This window comes from Artibeus jamaicensis, unplaced genomic scaffold, assembly GCF_021234435.1.
Source record: "Artibeus jamaicensis isolate MK-2021 breed Jamaican fruit bat unplaced genomic scaffold, CSHL_Jam_final scaffold_916, whole genome shotgun sequence".
Taxonomy (NCBI): Eukaryota; Metazoa; Chordata; class Mammalia; order Chiroptera; family Phyllostomidae; genus Artibeus; species Artibeus jamaicensis.
The window spans coordinates 47081272-47095696 of NW_026522059.1; the positions used below are offsets into that span (position 1 = coordinate 47081272).

At 42.5% G+C, this 14425-nt stretch overlaps 1 protein-coding gene across 3 annotated transcripts in view; it reads right to left on the reverse strand.

The window, feature by feature from the left end:
- The window catches only part of LYN (LYN proto-oncogene, Src family tyrosine kinase), a 128314-nt gene that overhangs the window by 99093 nt on the left and 14796 nt on the right, over nt 1–14425 (reverse strand). The window contains exon 1 of one of the 3 annotated variants that reach the window (XM_037148279.2): nt 48–120. The exons of the other annotated variants lie outside the window; for them this stretch is intronic. The gene's annotated coding sequence lies outside the window, so the exon portion shown is untranslated. Of the gene's footprint in view, nt 1–47; nt 121–14425 lie in introns of those variants that run through there. 3 annotated transcript variants of the gene reach the window in all.

The following is a 14425-nucleotide window of genomic DNA, read 5'->3' on the forward strand; positions in this document are numbered from 1 at the left end:
CTTCTGGACATGAGTTAGAAAAGCAAATTCTCGGGCCCCGCACTGACCTGTGGAATGAAGACTTTCTGTGAGTGGACACAGCAATTCTGGTTTCAGAAAACTCTCCAGGGATTCTTATGCCTGTGAAAATTCCAGAACCACTGATTAACTAGTCCAACCTCCTTATTTTACAGACCACACAGTGATGCCTGCGGTTCAGCAACAACAGACATGACCAAGTGACAGAACCAAATCCCAGACTTTGGCATCTCAGTCCAGAGCCTCAAGCACTTCAGTGTTTTCTTCTGTTTTTACAGATACACTGCTTTTCAACGGATTTGAGTTTAATAAAAATATATTTAAACGAACTATAGTTCACATAATTAAACCTGGATATCAGAGTCCTGAGAGTATCCACAATTGCAGTACGTCAGTTCACAGAAGATTAGGCAAAGCATGAGAGCTGCAGTGTGGGAGGCAGGCAGTCACAGTTATAGACGCAGGGGAGACCGGGCATCTGCAACGCGGCGTGCTGAGCAGACTGCAGTCGGAAGGCACACTTTCAAAGGGAAGAGCAGATAGCAGATAAGGCTTTAAGACAGAGTGTGGCCTCGGTCATCAACCCATGCTGAGGATGATAAGCATTATAAAATGTAACTTCTTCATCTAATTAACAAACCCATTTGTACTGTTCCAGTCTAACTGGACATTATTAAATTATCCTAAATCAAAGCAAATGAAACCTTAGGCCAGTTTCCAATCTAGCTGGCCCTGAATCCCACTTGAAACCAATCCGTTAGTATTGTTCACCTTTTCTGCACTTGAAACTCGGCTCCACTGTGACAAACAAAATGAAGAGGGGTGGAGAGTTAAAAGAATGGCAACTTCCTTGATCTTTCTTATTTTACCAAGTAGGTAAATCTACTGAATTTTGCTCTGTATAGTATTTCCTCCTGTCTGGAAGGGGAGAGTCAGGCTGGTGGTGAAAAGGAGGTGCATGACTCACAACCACCATGGTGGCTGTTGTCTGAATTCTCACCAGAATACGGGGCCTCTGAGGAAGGTCCCAGAGCTTGGGCTGATCCCAGAGTGCACAGACGTGGCCCGAAGGGCTGTGGTCTCACCAGGCCCCCCCGGTCATGGCAGCTAATCAGGCCTCATCCACCCACACAATCACACCCGAGCTCCAGAGGAATGGAAGGCTTCCCACACCAGCAAAAGAAGACACTCTCTTTCTCCTTCACTCTCACTTTGAGGGAGCATTTGCACCCTAAAGTACTGGATTGTCTCAGCATACTTCATGTTAAATACAAAACATGCTTTTCGGGAGCAGCAGGTTGAGGGGAAAGGGGGGGACATTCAGTTCCCCCCAGTTCCTCTCAGAATTTGTGCTTGAATAGTCACAATCCTCTTCATTCCAGGGATTTACTTCAGGATCTTCATACCTCACCGGAGGTGTACTGAAGTCTCTCCCACCTGGCTGGCTTCTCTCTCGTCTTCCCATTACCATTCTCTCTCTCTCTCTCTCTCTCTCTCTCTCTCTCTCTCTCTCTCACACACACACACACACACACACACACACACACACACACACACACAACCCCCACACACACCACCACCACTGGCTCTCTACCCTGCGTGCTGCTGTTCTAGTTATCTTTCCAAAAACAACTACATTTATCTCTCCCTTCTTGCTTCCTCATTCCTCACAGGATAGAGTGTGGCAAGCGGTTCCCTTCACAATAACCTACTTTCCTGGAATTAGAAGTCACTCACCTCATTGCAACCCATCCTACAGACCAGCCCCGTGGAAACCTAATACCTCAGACCTTTCATAACATCTCCATGTGCTTCCTTCCTGGAATATCCCATCCATTACACAGCCTCCTTTTTGTTTCAAATAACCCATTTCAAAGACCATGTCCTGTGTGAAAAATTGTCCTGAAGCTCCAAGCAGAACCGCACACCCCTCCAGGAGCACCCCTCTGCCCAGGCCCCTCAGGCACAGCCCTGCTTACACCTCAGTTCACGCCTGTTGTCCGTGCCCAGGCACTGCCATGCCCAGTGGAAGACACTCAACCAACTTCCCTGAATTATTTAACTAGTAAAATAATTTACATGCAATGATTTTTCCCCCAGCCTCTCAAACAGCACCTCGCTCATATTTTCAATCTAGTTAGAATCCAACAATTACACCTTTAATCCTTTCACTAAAGCCAGTGTTTTCCTGTTTTGCTAGTTCACAGAAATGACCAGGGTACTTGTTAAAAATACAGACTGTTGGGACCTGCAGGAGGCAGAACCCAAATTCAAATTGATACGGGGGTGGTGAGCATTTGTAGTAAAAAATATAGGTGATTCTGACACTGATTTGACTTAGAAAACACTGTCCCCTACTAAAATGTGAGTACCTTTCGAAAGAGAGCAATTCAGCAAACTTTATTAACTGTTTATACCTTAATGTGAATTTTTGGTAAAATCCTCTACCAGAAGTTGTTTTTTTTTTAATAAGAGGGTTGGAGAAAAAGAAAAATAGTCATGAGAAGCATCAAGGTTTGATTTTTGTAAAACATTCTCTGGCTATGAGTCTATTTCACATCCAAACTCTCTGTAATCAAAACACTACCTAGTAAAGTGGCCTCAGCAGGCTGACCTCCCACTAACTATATTAGCAATACATATGTGACTTCTGAGCTTTTATGTGTGTAGCATCATCAATTCTTCTAATGGTTAAATGCTGATAATACCAGATTTAGATCTAATTATAGAATTTCATTTCTACACAATAATAAAGTCAAGATGAATAAACTTTTTACACAAAGGCTTATGTGCTTATATGTATGCTCTTGCTTTCTCCTTGGAAGGAAAGAATTTCTTATTTGGGCTAAAATTTAAGAAAATATTTAAGTGTAGACATGGTAAGGCCTGACTGTAATACTGGACTTGGTGAATGTCAGGACTATAACACCGGTGAGCCTGGTTGATTCTGCCTGTCCTCAACGGTCTACCGAATCACCGTGTGTTTAAAAACTGTTGTGTTTCATTATGCCTGTCAATGTGTCCTTAAAGGTACATTGCAAAAGAGGCACGCAGAAGTCTGTCACACAATGAAACAGAACTAAGTTCTTTAGTTCAATTACCAGGAAGCACATTTATTTGTCCCACCATTTCTCTCAACACCAGTCTGGCTGGGGTTTAAGTGTTCATTGAGGAAGTAGCTTGTCCTAGTCACATTGTCTTCTGAATGGCTTCTGCCAGAGCAGAGAGACAGTAGATGGGGGTGGGGGTGGAGGAGAAGGCTGGAAGGAATGGAATGGATGGTGAACAAACCGTGACTCCCAGCTCACTCAGAATCCAACGTCCACATCTCCAAGTCACGTCTACCATACCCTTAAATAGGACTTGTCCTCCTCACAACACACCGGACCCGCTCCTCCTATCTCCTCCATTTCAGTAAAGGTACCCTCGGGTTCCTTGGTTCCTCTTTTTCTCACTTCCAAATCCACTTCATCATCAAGGTCTTCCGGCTGACATGAACAACCAGTCTGACCCGCCCTGAGCTCCACCATCACAACCTGCCACAGGGGCGCCCAACTGGCACACAAAACACAGGCCACCCAGTGACACTGGAGTTTCACATAAACAGCACATCCCTTTTTAGCATAGGAGTGTTCCCAATATTGAATATTATACTAAGAAATTATTCATTGCTTACCTGAAGTTGACATTTAACCTTCTAGCATCCTCCATTTTTATATGCTGATTCTGGCAACCGTATCTGCCCCCATGTTCCCTACACCACAAATCTCCTTTTACCGATTAAAGCCCTCCCACAGCCTTACCAAGGCCTTCGGGGCCTTTGGTTGGAGACGGATGGAGCGAGCCCTCTGCTCGACTTCCCCAGGCCCTCTCACCCTCTGGCTGCAGTACAGGGACCTTCTTTCTTCTCTGCAGACACCCAAGCTCACTGCCACCTCAAGACCGTTGTACTCGCTGTCCCTGTGCCTGGCTCTCCCCTTCCTCATCTTCCACGTCGTTCAGATCACGGCTAAGAGAACCCACCACCCCCGCCCCAACCTTGCCAAAGGACAGCATCCACCATCACTCACACACCCACTACCCCCATTACTCAGTCTTATTTTCCGCCCTTCACCCAACCTGAAGGTATTTATTACTCCATTGCCTCCTTTCCCCACTGGCAAGGCATGCACTCACTGTCTCTAGAGCACCTAGAACCACATCCGGCACTTACTAGACCCTCAATATCTATTTGCTCATGAACAAATGAGTAAGTTTCCCATCCGTACAATATGTCCTTAAATTCTAAGCCATCTTCACTTTTGCATGTTAGACTTTTACAGAAATGTGTGGACATCTTTAAACAACCTTTCCTGCACCCAGTTCAGAATTTTTCCCATCAAGCAGCAAATCCACGTCTCCACCTGTGGCCCAGCGGGGCTGCCTGCCCCGCAAAGCTCAGTCAGCAGCAGCAGCAGCGTCTCAGTCAGTACAGGGGGAGAGTTGGTGCAGTTACCCGAGCATTTCATTGTATTTTAAACTTGTGATTTTAAACACCCAGCAGAAGAAAGCCAAAAGACCAAGATGTTGATATAACTGGTGTGAAAAGCACAGATGTCATGAGCCGAATTCAACTAAACAAAATGAAAATTACACAGGAAGTTGAAAGCAGGGACTCTTTAGCTGTAAGCAAAACACTTTTTTAAAAAATGTACGCTGTTAGCCTTATTTTAATAAAATGCATAAAATTAGAGGCCAAGGACGAAATGCTGAGCACACATTGAAAACTATGTCTGAACAAGAACGTACAAATTGTTTAGCTGACTGGAAATGGAAGGCCTTATTGCACGTAACTCTATTTTTGGCTTTCAGGCTTAGGAGAGGAGGAAGGGGCTGCCCTGGGAATGTCTGTGGGCCAGCTAAAAAGCAACGTGGCCACGTCCATAAACAGCAACATGTAATAATCCTGCCTGCTGTTTCAGCATCCTCCTTACTTGGAGTTGTGGGATTTCTGAAGAAGAAAAGCGTGAAGTTTTAGTTTCAACTCTTCTGAGCTGCTAGGAGAATGAAATATTTGCGGTGGTCATCCAGGCCCTTTGGTGTTGTTTAGATAGAAAATTTGAAGGCGGGACAGGAAACCACAGGGCACAGGAGGGAGGGAGGTGCCTAAGTCACAGTGCGGGGCGGTGGGAATCCAAACGCTGACTCCAGCAAGGAGGAAGAAAAGAGACAAAGCACACGTGTTAAATAGAAGCAAATGGTTCTAGGGAGTCATGCTAAACGTTTCCTATTTCAGGGTTCTCACATAGTTTCTTTAACTATTTTACAGATACAATTCTGAAAATATAGACACATTTTCTTCCAGAAAACCTTGGAAAGTGTACCAAGCCAAGTTCTGACATGGAGGCCACCTGGTGTGCAGCACATGTGAAAGCCTTCCATGGATGCCCAGGAAACAAGACGAGCAGTGTCGTCTCTGCCCTCGGGAGGTCAGGGCACAGTGGGAGGACCAGGCAAACCAATGCACACGCTGCTGAGACGTGACAGATGCACCAACAGAGGTGTGTTTGACACGCTTTGGGGCCATGGAGAAAAGCTGATGTCTCTGAACATCAGTCAGGGTTGACCTCATGTATATACAAGGTTAACACCTCAGCCACAGCTTCGCTGGACATTAAATACGACCTTATTGTTTAGTTTGGTTTTCTTCCCGAGGTAAAATTTATATGCAGTGTTCTGGGGATGAATGATAGTGATGGCTGCGGAACAACGTGAGTGTATTGGGTTGGCCAAAAAGTCCACTTAGGGGCTCTTCTGCCATAAAATAAAGGACACATTTCTCTTTTTCACCAATAACTTTACTGAATTGGATATTTTGAGTATGTTGGCTATCTCCCCCATGGTATAACACTGACTGTACTCAATGTCTCAATTTGATCAGTATCAACTTCAACCTGACCGTGGAGCATCGTCCAGTGAGAAAACTCCAGCACAAAACTTCACAAACCACTTTTGACACAACCAGTCAGTCACAGGGCCTTCTCTATAAACTGCACAAATCTTTTTTTTTGCATTTTGGTGGCACTTTTACTTTTCTTGAAATGAGAAAGTGTAATATGCTAAAAACATTGCTTATTTTCTTTCATCTTCAACATTAAAATGGCTACACAAAAATTCACCAATTTTGGTAATTTTTTAAAAAATACATGCTGATATGACAACTAACAAAATTGTTTTGAGTGAGATTAAAGACAACTAAACACTACTAGAGCCACCTTACTGAAAAATATAAGCAAACTTTTTGGCCAGCTCAATACTTACTGCCACAATACACTTAAAAACGCTCAAGATGGTAAGTGTTATGTTATGTATATTTTACCACAATTTAGAAAAAAGAAGAAAAAAATTTTGATTAACCACCACAAAAATTTATATATAGTGAAATACACAGCTCTTAAATGCTATGTGAGGTCAATTTTGATCTATGATGTCTGTCTGGAAAAAGTCCAGCTGTTGTTAATATAATGGAAAGGTTTGTGCAACAGTGGTATAACCGGGCAGCCAAGGAGAGTGGACTGGAATGGGCATGTGTGAACAATGATGACTTCACTGTACTAGTCAGTGGGGGCAGTAGATGCCACTGAGTGAGCATGTGCACTGTGTGGCCATCACATTCAAAATGACTGAGCGAGTAGAGCAACAAATCTGCATCAAATTTTGCATTAAGCTTGAACATTCCTCCACAGAAACTATTTGGATGATTCAGAAGGCTGTAGCTATGGGCAACAAGTGATTGAAAGCTGTATCATGACAACGCATCCACTCATGCATCACATCTCATGCAAAATTTTTTGGTGGAACATCCAATCACCCAGGTGACTCAGCCCCTCTACAGCCCAGATTTCATGCCCTGTGATTTAGGGCTTTCCCAATACTAAAATCACCTTTGAAAGGAAAGAGATTTCAGACCAATAATGACATTCAGGAAAATATGACAGGGCAGCTGATGACGACTGGGAGAACTGTGTGAGGTCTGAAGGTCCCTACTTGGACTGAGTAGGGGACTGAGGTGTCATTGTCCTATGTACGATGTTTCTTGTATCTTGTATCTCTTTCAGTAAATGTCTCTATTTTTCATATTATATGCCTGGATACTTTCTGGACAGACCTCTTATGTCTACACCCACATTCCCACCTTCCAAAACAAGATACAGAATATTTCTGTCACCTCGACAATACCTTTGTGTCCCTTTCTAAGTTACTCCCTCCCTGTGATCACTGTTCTTCAACTTCATACAGATGAAATCATATGGTATGTATTTTTACTGTCTGAGTTATAGTATTTTGCTGAATATAGTGTTTTGGGACCCAAACATTGTTGCATGTACGAGTATCTTTTTTTGTCTGTGTTGTATCCCATTTGATGAATACAGCACCCAAATTTCTTAAATTACTCTTTTAATAATGAGTATCTGAGACATTTCTAGGGTTTTTAAAAACTATAATATGAAAACGCTACTATATACAACATAGTACACATCTTTTTGTGGATATTTCCTTCCTTCCCTCCTTCCCTCCTTCCCTCCTTCCTTCCTTCCTTCCTTCCTTCCTTCCTTCCTTCCTTCCTTCCTTCCTTCCTTCCTTCCTTCCTCCCTTCCTCCCTCCCTCCCTCCCTCCCTCCCTTCCTTCCTTCCTTCCTTCCCATAAATACCTAGGAGTGGAACTGCTTGGTGGTGAGGTAGATGGATGCTAAAACTTTATCAGTAACTGCTAAAGGGTGTGCTGCAGTAGCTGTCTCCCCACATCCTCACCAGCATGTTAGTATTGTCATTTTTTTTTAATGGAGAGTGATGGCTCACTGAACCACCATGAATGATGCAGAAAGAGGAAAATACCTCTTTCTTGGACAGGGTTACTGGTTTCTTCAGGGCTCTTCCTTCTCCCAAAGGTAGGAGGGGTTACTCCTGAGTCAGCTGGAGTTTGAATGGGGGTTCATTCATTTATTTCCTATTTTTTTTAAAAAGCACCCTCACATACTCTTTCACAACGAATCCTGATAAAGGATCCTAACAAATGGTGAAAGAGCAGCTCTGGTCATCTGCCCAGAATTCCCTGGGCAGACCTTACCATCCTAGCCCTCTGACAAAACAGATGCCCTATTCCTGAGCATATCAGTCAACCTCTTGTATGTAAAAAAGAGACAAATAACCTACTGAACGATGAGTTATGAGGGAACTATGCTGTTTCATTGTTTCCTACTGCAAACTCCTTCCTCTCCCATGAGTCGCACCACAGAAGTCAAGACAAATGGGCAACCCTAGGTATTGCTGGAGCATGTCCAGGTCAGCTTGCACATGAGAGATATGCCGGGCTTGCACGTAGAGTCTCTGAGCTCGAGAAGCTGTGTACCCGCATGTGGCTTACAACACAGCCAAAACAATGCTGTTTTGGTGAGTGAGGCTGCCTCAAAAGATGGCGTGTCCCTCTCCTATTCCAAATGTTTCTCAAGTGCATGGGGAGATTGAAGAACAAGCATGGGGGAGAAGAGCAAACACTCTAATTGCAGGAAACTCTCCACCCTCTTCATTGGTACCCATGTGGTCATCTTTCCTCAAGGGGGGTGGGAACATTGAGGTAACTTTTCTAGCTAGGTAGCTATTTGGGCCATGTCAGCCTAATGCATTGATATGAACAGGACCATCCTCATTCTGAAGGTTGTCTTATACTAGTCCAAAGATTCTGCATTGGTTAGATCTACTGAAATGGCTCTCAACTTCGGTACACAAGCAGAATATCAGGGAAAGCTCTAAAAAGTACTGGTACCCAGGTCCCCCTATTTCCATGTAATTGGTTGGGGTGCAGCTTGAGTGTGGGGTAGTTTAAATGCTCCCCACTGATTCCAATGAGCAGCCAGGGTTCAAAACCACTAGAAAATCTCTGCACTACAACGCCACCTACTTTTGAAAAAGAAAGTCAAAGTCCAATAGAATTGAGAAGCTTATGAAGTACTGAACACCACATCAGCATTTAAATGGTAGCAATGGAAATGCCCCGGGCTCCCTGCTGTTTAACTGCCTCAGTAATCACCCCGTACAGCACTGCAATTCCATGCCCTGGTGCAAGCGTGGGGGTGGGAATTATCCACTGCTGACCTAACCCCATATGTGAACTCAAAATGAAAAAAAGTACTCAGGAAGAAAATAATGAAAAGAGAAAGAAAAGCTCTGATTAATAAATAGAACCCGTAATTGCAAATGCATTTGCTGATGTGCAGCAAAGTTGACTTTCATACCACATTATTGCTTCTGTGAACTTTAATTTTGTTCTACAACTTGAGAGAAAAAGATGAAAATTATTTATTCCTGAATTTGGTTACATTATATCCATAAAGAAAACAGTAACGTTTACAAAGTATTAGCTTTGGGGTGTATTTTATGAAAAGCATAATGTACTCATATGTCAGATTTATCAATTATAATACTATTGTTTTTTTTACTTCTAGAATCACTCTACCTTATTGTTTGCAACCATGTCTCAGAGGACAAATATTTTCATGATTATTAAAACAGTGCTACTTCATGTTTAAAACCTCAAGACCCACAAAAGGATAAAACACTCGAAATTCTAGATAGGTGAACAACAGCCAGACTAATCACAAAGAGAAAAGCAATGGGAGAGTCTCAATGAGCCCCAATGTATTCAGATTAGAATTTCTATAAACACAGATATTATAAAGTGCTCATGGTGAAGAACAACTTCCTAGGAAAAATTTAACCCCTGATCTTAAAGGTAAAACTTGGAAAAGCAGAAAAAGTCCAACCTGTTCATTTCATGAAACTTAGGTGGTCAAAAACATCAGAAGTAATTCAGTTCATTATTCTTCCCTCGTTAAGGTTGAGCTCATCTTCAACTTCACTCCGAAGTCTTGCACACGGAAGCCTTAACAATTTTCATTGTTCCCCACTATGCTCACTTTGTTCTTGAAGACTTTAAATAAATACATCAAAAAAGGGCTCCTCTCTTTTATCTGCTCTGCTGTGAAGACCTTCCCATTCATTTATGTGTGTGTGTGTGTGTGTGTGTGTGTGTGTGTGAGAGAGAGAGAGAGAGTGTGCACACGCATGTGTATATACAAAGTCCTCACTCAATGTTGTTAATAGGTCTTGGAAACTGTGACTTTAATCAAGATGATACATAATGAAAGCAATTTTGCCCTAAGTTAATTGATAAAAACAAGAGTTAAGTTCCTACAACCTATTTCTGGTCACAAAACACCTCAAATTTCTAAATAAAGACCCCAAACATTTCTAATGTTCAACATTAAAATGAACGTCAGCTATACATACATTTAAGAAAGATGAATTAAAAACAAGTAAGATATGATTTTCCAACCCACTGATTCCAAGTCAGGGTTGCAGTGGCTGCAACCAATCCTGGCAGCTCAGAGTACAAGGGGGGGGGTCCCACCCCCGACAGGAGGCCCTGCCATCGCAGGACCACTCCTACCCTCGCTCACTCAGACGGGGACCACGGAGAACCATAGACTACCTCACTGGCACATCTCTGGGACGTGGCAGGAAAACAGGACACCTGTAGAAAACCCACACAGATGTGGGAGGATGTGCACTCACATGCACAGTGGCCCTGGTCCAGAATCAATGTTTTAAAAATCAGTGTTTTATACTGAAGAAAAAGCCCCACAAAAAGCAACAGTGACATCCCACCTCTGCCTGAAGCCCAGCCTTCAGCCGCCACATGTGGGGACTCAGTCCAGGGAAATCACCAGAAGTGGACTCAGGACACAAGGGATCCCAGAAAAGGACCCTCACGAGCCCAGGAATGAGCACAAAGATTGACACTGAGATTAAACAGCTCCTTTATGTTAAAGTCATGTCAAAACACTTCCACTTACGATGACTTTGTCAAGGTCAGAAAAATGGAGTTACGCTACAAGAGTCACCTGACACTCAAGTAACAAAAGGAAGGTGATCCTAACACATTTTCCTTTTTAAAGGAAAAGTCAAACTCTTATGCACTTTTCTTTTCACTTCTTTTTAGAAAGTTGTCGTTCAGAAATGGGAATAGGCATTTGTACACCATGCAGGAGACAAGCAATCATGGAGTGGCCAGGGGCTGGGCCAGGCTCCTGCCGAGCTAATGCCACTTCCGGGGATCAGACTGGTTCATCTCAGGCATCTAGATGCAGGGCCACGAGTGCCACAGGAGAAGTGAACTTGACTGCCTGACTACATTAGTCATCTGTTCTTTACAATCTTAACAACTTTTCAAAGTCCCAGACTTCGTAGCCACATTTTAACGTAAAGAGACAAGAGAGTCTAAGATATCAAACAGTTAACTATATAATGGGAAGACACCAGCTAGATATGTGTTTAGCACAAGAGAAATGTGAGGTGCACAGTAAAGAAAAAGCTTAATCCTATCACGATTCAGTTTTAGCTATACATCAACTTATTTACTTTGGTTTGCCAGAAGAGAAAAATTATTCTTTCCCAGTGAATGGTGACAACAATAACTGATACACACTGTGTTACCAGCTGAAGTGAATGCAGATAAATTCAACTGGCTTAATGATCATTCTTTAAACTCTTGAGTGAATGTTTAAATTTGCAGTGCAATTTCATAGAAATTTTTTGCTCTTCATCTGTTTGAGTTTTGATCATCGTAAAAATAACATCAAATTATCAGAATCGGGACTCTGCCACAATCTGGCCACCGTGACTGGTTTTGTCCTGGGCTTTTGTGCCCCTTTAGACAGAGTGACTGCACGTTAGTTTCACACAGCTGGAGAGCCGGGCTGGAGAACCAGACTTGCTGGGTTCGAGTTCCAGCTCCACCTCACAGAGCGAGCGGCATGGCCCTGGGCGAGTTAATTAACCTTTATTTATCTGCAAAACAAGGATGATAACTGTACCAATTTCATAAGGTTATTGCGAGGATTAAATGAGTGAAAACTTAACAAGTGTTTAGAACAACGAATGACATACATGTGTGCTCAAGACATGTTTGCTGCATCATACTGGTTACTAGTCTCTCAGGAACAACCATTATTTTCCTGTGTTTACACATAAGTTAACGTATAAAGTCAAGTTGGTAAACTAAAATCAAGGACCTTGCCTTCCACATATTATAAACTGATTTTTTAAAAATAACCTTTGAAGTTAAATAAAACATATCAGCTTGGGAGTCAAGCCGGCTCAGATTCCATTTACTTAGTAGCTAAAGGAGCAAATCATTTACTATCTGAGCTCCGGTTTCCTTTATCAATAACAAAAATATCAATAACACACCTTGTACAGGAGTGGTCACTTAACGGAGGACACACACTCAATAAATGATTGCTATTTTTATTGTATTCTCTGTGAAAGGCTATATTGGCTGATATAAGAGTGAAACGAGTAACTGTGGTGGCATCATTATAAATTCTTCCAATTAAGAAAGAAATCAGCTTTCGCTTCTGTGCCAAAACTAATTATTCCCTGCTCCTTTTTCTTCTTGGTCTTCATACATCAGTCTAAAAAAAAAAAAGATTTCAGATTGGACCCCGTGGCTCATCAGTAACTGGTCTTCTGTAAGACTGTCTGGATTTGAAGCCCTAAGAGCCAGGAAGTTTATTTAGCTCCCTACAGAGACAAGGCAAGGCACAGAAAACTTCGGTCATCCTGGTATCGGTTACTTTCTCCTTTGTCTGTGTGGTTCATCCATTCTCTCCCTTTTAGCAACATGCTCTGCTTCTAAACTTTAACAAGAATTTCAAAACGTGGGGCCAGATCAAGTCCAAGTATGCATCTAAGGTCAGACTACCATAGCCTTTGCTAAATCTTTTCAGTAATTTCCATGTAGTTGCACAGAATAAACTCCCCAAAGACTATGATAGCCAAAAGATTATTCCTCTAGCAAAAAAGAAAAAACAAATATTAAATACTTGTTAAGCTTCTATTATGTTTTAAGTATGTCTATGTAAACAGTCACAGCTAAACTTCAAAAAGACTCCTGTTATTCACTGTCATGTAACAGATGCCACAGGGAGACTACAAGAAGTGATGACTTGCCCAAGATTATATCTCCAAGAGTGGGAATTCATACCTCCAAATGTGGAGCCAGGTCACGTAACCGGGTCCTCTGTCTATTGTCCCTCCGTGACATTGCCTCTCACAAAGAAGAGATTTACTAAGCAGCACTGGCTCTAATGATCATGTTTCACTTGGTGCTTGGGAGAGCCCATGCGAAGCTATGATCCTGTCCATTCTCTAGGTGGGGGAGCTGGGGCTCCCACAGAACACTCCCCAAAGCAGACCCGGGAGTCGAGGGCACTGCCGTCACCCCAGGCAGCAGAATGCCACAGGACAAAATGCCCATGGTTTACCCTCAGAGTCAAACTCAGCTTTCTAGGATTCCCTCTCAAATAACTTTCATTCCAGTGTGACTGGCTCTGCCCTTCAGGAGGTCCTCAGGAAGAGGACCTTATTTTATTTTTTTTAAGTACAAGATCTAAAACAAAAAAAAATCACTTGGAGTATTCTTCTTGATAAACAGCAGCATCCCCCAACAACATTAAGCTTCATAGAAACTGCATTATAAACTATCCCTTATCTGCACAATTCAACCAACAAAACTGGAAACAATTTTTGATGTGCTGGGGCACATCAAAAGCCACGCACAAAATATCATTAAAAACAGTCACTTGGAATCCACAGACAGGAAGTAGCCTAGTGGCTGCTCAGGGCAACGGGCTGCGGGGGCCGGGGAGATGGGGGGTGGCTGCTCCTGGTGCAGGGTTTCTTTGGGGGGGTGAGAATGTTCTCAAATTGACTGCAGTGAAGGTCACACAGTTCTGCGAATGTACTAAAAACCAGTAGATTTTGTACTTTAAATGAGTGAATTATATCTCAATAAAGCCATGTTTTTAAAAAGATCACATAAAGTATGATTTTATTTATATTACATTCCAGAAAAGGCAAAAAAAACTAGAGGGACAGAGACCAGCTCTGTGGGTACCAGAGGGCAGGGGGTTGGGTTTTTTTTGGGGAGGGGAGCTGTGATAGAATTCTTCTGCATCCTTATCGTGATGGTGGTTAAATAAATATACATATGTATTTAAAATTATAGGATTGCATAGTAAAATTTTAAGTTGATAAAAAACAAAAAAAAAGCCCAGTTGTTACCGTCATTTAAATTTTGGTTACTCTTTTCCTATGGAAAAATTGTTTACTAATCTTAAAAAGTTATTCCGGTGTTTTAGAGTACTACATCCATTTTGAAGTATTTTGAGGGTAACTATAAAGTATCAGGTTTTCCATTAAACTAGGGGAGAAACCAAGGTGGAGAAGGCAAACACAAGAGCGAAACAGAGGGGACTACCGGGTGGGCTGTCATCGTGCACCCAAGCCCCCAGTAAACACCTCAGGTG